We start from the raw sequence: 5,915 nt of genomic DNA on the forward strand, positions 1-5,915 counted from the left end.
CATGTGTCTTCTTAAGTCATCACAGTATTCCTTTATGTATCCTTGTACTGTAATATGCTTCCACTATGTCCAATTTTTCTATCTATGTCCTATTGTGCCTTTATTCTGTCAGTTTGAGTCATCACAACTTTGTCATCTTATTAGCTTACTGAGACATATGTGCCCTATTGAGTCATCACTATGTCCCATCATGTCATCATAGTTCACTGTTATGCTATAAGTGGTTTATTTTGCCATTAACATGCCATATTGAGTCATCATTATGCCATATTGAATTATGACTGTACTGTATTGAGTCACAACATTGTCTTTCTGTGCCATCACAGTGTTCTATATTGTCATTTCAGTGATGTGCTGTTTTAACTTTGCCCTTTAGTACCAACATCATGCTCTCTTTAGTCACTAAAGTTCCTTTTGTGTCGTTGCTTGCCTATTGAACCATTACTATGCCCTATTATGCTACTTCTTTGCCCTTTATGCCATCACTGTGGCCTAGTATGTGTTGCTACTATGTTCTAATGTGCCATGACTGTGACCTGTTATGATATCTCTGTGTCCTTTTAAGTCAACACTATTTACTAGTTTTTTATCTCTAAAGCCTATTGTGCTATCACTATTCTCTATTGACTCTTGACAGTTGCCCTTTGTGTTATAGTATGATATTGTGTTATCTATGTGGTTTATTGCATTGCATATGTACCCCATTGTTCTAACTCTGTGACCTAACACACAATAACATTTCACTATTGTGCTATGGGTGTTCACGATCATACCATAACCATGACACATTGTGCTCTAACTGGGCCATATAGTTCTATATCTGTTGCCCAATATGCTGTCAAATAGCTCTATTGAGTAATAACAGTAACCTATTGCGCCATTGTAATCCCTCTTGTATCACTATTGTGTTCTGACCTATTGTGTTCTCACAGTGCAGTACAATGTCATCACAGTGTCCAATTGTGCCATAAGAATTTGGCCTTGTTTTGCCTTTATGCGTCTATTGTGTTATCACTGTGTCCTGTTGTGCTATTACTTTCATCTATTGTGTTGTCATTATCCCCTATTGTATCAGCACAGTGCCCTACTTTAATTTCACTGTACCCTATCTAGCCATCACAGTGTGTTCACAGTGCCACATTGAAACATAGGTTTGGCCTATTTGCCACCACTATACCATATTATGCCATCACTGTGTGCTATTAGGCCATCACAGTGTACTAGTGCATCACCACAATGTCTTTTATACCACCATCATGCTCTATTAAGTGACATTACAGTGTTATATCTTACTATCACATTATTCTATTTTGTTATCTATTTGGCCAATTGTGCTAACACTATGCCTTGTTGTGCCATCACTGTGGCATTATTGTGCTATCACAGTGCCAAATTATGTTATAACACTGTGTTTTTCACAATTCCTAGACACTAGCATAGCATTACAGTGCCCCATTATGTCATCACAGTGCTCTACTGTGCCATTTGTGTTCCTTATAAAGTTATCATAGTGACCTACTGAACAGCCACTGTGCCCTATTGTGCCATTATTGTACCTGATGTGAATGTCCTATTGTGTCATCAGAGTGCTCTACTGACTCATCTCAGTTAAAATATATATTATCACAGTGTAATCTTGAGCCAGGATTATGTTTTATTGTGCCATCTCCGCATCATCACAGAGCCCTATTGTGCCATCACGTTAGGCTAACACGTTATCATTGAGCCTTATTCAACAATTTTAGTGCTATATCTTATAATTATAACACCCTATTATGCCATCACTGCTTAATATTTTAGCATCACTGTGTCCTAATGTGCCGACACAGTGTCCTATTATGGTATTACAGTATCTTAATGGGCCATCACATGTCCTATTGTTAAACCACTGTGTCTCTTTGTGTCATCATTATGTCTTATTTTCTCTCACAGGTTCTTATTCTTTTATCAGCTTTATATTCTTTCATCATTGTGGCCTATTATTCTGTCAACGTTTTCTATTCTTCTGCCATTTGATAATATTATGCCAAATCTGTGTCCTACTGTGCCATTATTGTACCTCACTGACTCATAATACTTTTCTATTTTGCCATCACCATGGCCTATTTTACTTCATCTGTGCCCCATTAAGTGAGTTATCACAGTGCCCTATTATGTCATTACAGTGGCATATTGTGTCATCTGTTTTCTTTATTGTGCCATCTCTATGCCCAATTGTGCCAATACAGTATCCTCATGTAGCATCACAGTGTCCTCTTGTGCAATCACTCTGGCCTATTGTGTTATCAAAGTTCCTAGTGAAGTCATCCCAGTGCCAACTTTTTATTATAAAGTTTTATGCTGATATCCCTGTGTGTCTACTATATCATCATTGAGCCATAACTTCACTGTATCCTGCTGAGGCATCGAGGTGCTCTATTGTTTCATCATTGTGGCCTAATGTTAAAGTTATTATGTCCTAATGAGTCATCATGATGGCTTGTTATGTCATTATTAGCATCTTGTGCTATTCTTTTGGAATATAGTGGCATCTGTGTTCCCTATTGTGCCATGCATGTGCCCAATTACGCCAATATAGTTTCCTAGTTATGCATGAAAGTTTCATATTCTACCATTGTGGCCTATTGTGCTAGTCATATGACCTATTTAGGCCCTCACTATGTTCTATCACTGTACCTGAATTGCCCTATTTTTTTTCATTGTACCATTCTATCATGGCAAATATGGGCCTATTGGTCTATCACTATTATTGAATAACCACAATGTCCTATTGTTGTAGTTAGGACATTGCTACAATGAAACACCACAACCAAAAGCAAGTTGAGAAGGGACAGGTTTACCCAGTTTACACTTTCACATAATAGTCCATCAATGAAGGAAGTCAAGACAGGAATTCAAATAGGGTAGGAATTTGGAGATAGGAGCTGACACAGAGGTCTTGGAGGGGTGCTATTTACTGGCTTGCTCATTCTGGCTTGCTAAGTTTGTGTCCTTATAGAACTCAGGACCACCAGCTTAAGAATGGCACCACCCACAATGAGCTGGAACCTCCCCCATCAATCATTAAGAAAATGCCAAGAAGGATTGCCTAAAGCTGGATCTTAAGGAGTAATTTTCTTAATTAAGGTTCCCTCCCCTTAGATGACTTTAGTTCTGTCAAGTTGACATAAAACTATCTATCACACCTATCATAACACCGAATTATCTTATTTTGTTATCACTGTGGAATATTGTACCACCACTGTACCATATTTTCCCAACATTATATCCTATCCTGTTTATCATGGTGTCCTATTTTGCTAACACTGTGTTCTGTTGATGCAGAACAATTCCCCCCTATGATATCACCATGGTCTATTGTGCCATCATAAATCCATCTTGTACCTTCAGTGTGTCCTATTGTCCCATCACAATGCCATATTGTGCAGTGATTTTTCCTATACTGAGTAATCACAGCAACCTATTATGCCAGCAGAAAAGCATCTTATGCTTTCATTGTGTCTTATTGTGTCACCTTCCCATTTTGTCATCACAATGCACTACTATGCATCCACTTTTGCCTATTGTGCTGTCATGGTATCCCATAGAGCCTTATTCAGTCATTACTGTGCCCTATTATCTCATCACTGTGTCATATTTTGCCATTATTTTAGAATATTGAGCTATAGCTGTGTCCTATTGTGCCATAAATTTTCTGTAATGAGTTATCATAGTTTCCTATTGTGCCCTAACTGTGTCATATTGCATTGTGATTTTCTCATTTTGAGGCATCACAGTGACTTACTATGCTACCACAAAAGCATTTTATTCCTTCAATGGGTCTTATTGTGCCACCATTTTGTCTTATTGTGTCACCACGGTGCCCTATTATTGTGCATTTGCTTTAGCCTATTGGGCCATCTCTGTGCTCTATTAAATAATCACAGTGTCCTCTTATTATCACAGTGTCCTAGGAACACTGTAGAGTCACTCTGCTTGCTCTGCTATATAATCATTGTGCATGGTTTTATCATCACTGTGACCTCTTGTGCCATCACAGTGGCCTACTGCGCTACCACAATGTCATATAGTAATAGTGCTATACTGTCACTATGGCCATTTGTGATGCCATAGTGTCCTACTTTATGATCACCTGGCCATTTTTACTTTTTCATGTTGTGACATCACTGTTTCCTTTTCTGACATCACTATCACCTATTAGTTCATCACTGTAACCATTGTTCTTGGTCCATCACTGTCTGCTATTGAATCATCACAGTACCTTATGGTGTCATCACAGTGGCTTATTATGCCATTACTGTGAACTATTCTGCCATCAGAATGCCCTGTTATACTATCAGTGTGTCCCATTGTACCATCACATATCCTTTATGAGACTACTTTTCCCTATTGTGTCAGCGCAGTTGTCTATTGTCACACCACAGTGTTCTATTGTGCTATTGCGGAGTCTTATTGTGCTATCAATCTGACCTATTTTGCCATCATTGTGCCCTTGTGTCATTACTGTGTCTTGCTGTGTCAACATAGTGCCCTATTTTATATGTAATCATTATATCTTTTTGAGGCATTAGTATATCCTTCTGTACTATCATTGTACCATATTATGCCATCAGTGTGTCATCTTGTGTTGTCAGTATGACCAATTGTGGCATCAGTATGCCATCACTGGGCCAAACTGAGTCATTGAATCACCTTATTGCACCATCATAGCATCCTGTGCTTTGCCCTTTTGTACCTTCATAATATTCTTTTATCATCTCAGGGTCCTTATGTTTCTTTATAATCCTGTTCTGTCATCACTGTGCGCTTTGTGTAATCACAGTATCCTATTATGCTATCAGTGTGTCCTGTTATCATGGTGCCTTAGTTTGTTGTTACAGTGTCCTAATATGCCATCTCTTTGCCTGTTGTGTCATTCCTGTGTCCTATTGTGTCATCACTGTGTCTTAGCTTGCCATCACTGTGTCCTATTGTTCACTGTGTTCTGCTGAGTCACTACATGTCCCTATTGTATAATTACAGTTATCTAGTGAGCCTTCATGATTCCGTCTTGTGCTATCGATGTGTACTATGGTGCCCTTCATGTGGCATATTGTGCCATCTTTGTGCCCTATTAAGTCAGCACACTGCATTCTTGTGCTAGCACTGTGCCCTATTATGCCATACAATGTTCGCTGGTGTCATTATTTTGGCATATTTGCCAGATATGTGTCTTATTCATCTCCACAGTGCCCTACACTGCCACCAAAACAATCTATTATGTTATTACTGTGCCATACTTGAGCCACCAAAATGTTCTATTATGTCATGATAATTTCCTATAGTGCCATTGCTCTCCTCTATTGTGCCAGGAGCCTGCCCTATTATGCCATCACAGTGTCCTATTACATCACACTGCCCTATTGAGTCATCACAGTGCCTTACTTTGCCATAAACTTGGCATTTTCAACTCCCTTGCCTCATTGAGTCATCTTTTTACCCTGTTGAGCTAAAATATTGACCTAATATGCCATCACTACGGCCTATCATGCCATTACTGTGCGCTTTTTGACATCTTGGTGTCCTATTACATCATCACAGTGTTCTGTAGTGCTCTCACAGTCCCCTATTGTGCCATCACTTTGGCCTATTGTGCCACAACTGTGTTGTCTTTTCAGTATCTTAGTGCCCTATTTTGTCATCATTGTGTTCTATTGTGCTTTCACAGTTCCTCAATGTGCCACCACTTTATCCTGTTGGGCCCTCAGTGTGCCCTCTTGTACCATTTCAGTTCCCTATCTGTCAGATTCATACACACACATAAAAACAGTCATAATCTGAAGTGTGATGTGGTAAAATAGCTGTGAGCGGAAAGTAGGAGGTGAGAGGGAAGTAGAGAAAAGGGGAAAAACAAGAGAGGTAGAGAGTTAGGTGAC

Source organism: Cricetulus griseus, chromosome 5 (genome assembly GCF_003668045.3).
Source record: "Cricetulus griseus strain 17A/GY chromosome 5, alternate assembly CriGri-PICRH-1.0, whole genome shotgun sequence".
Taxonomy (NCBI): Eukaryota; Metazoa; Chordata; class Mammalia; order Rodentia; family Cricetidae; genus Cricetulus; species Cricetulus griseus.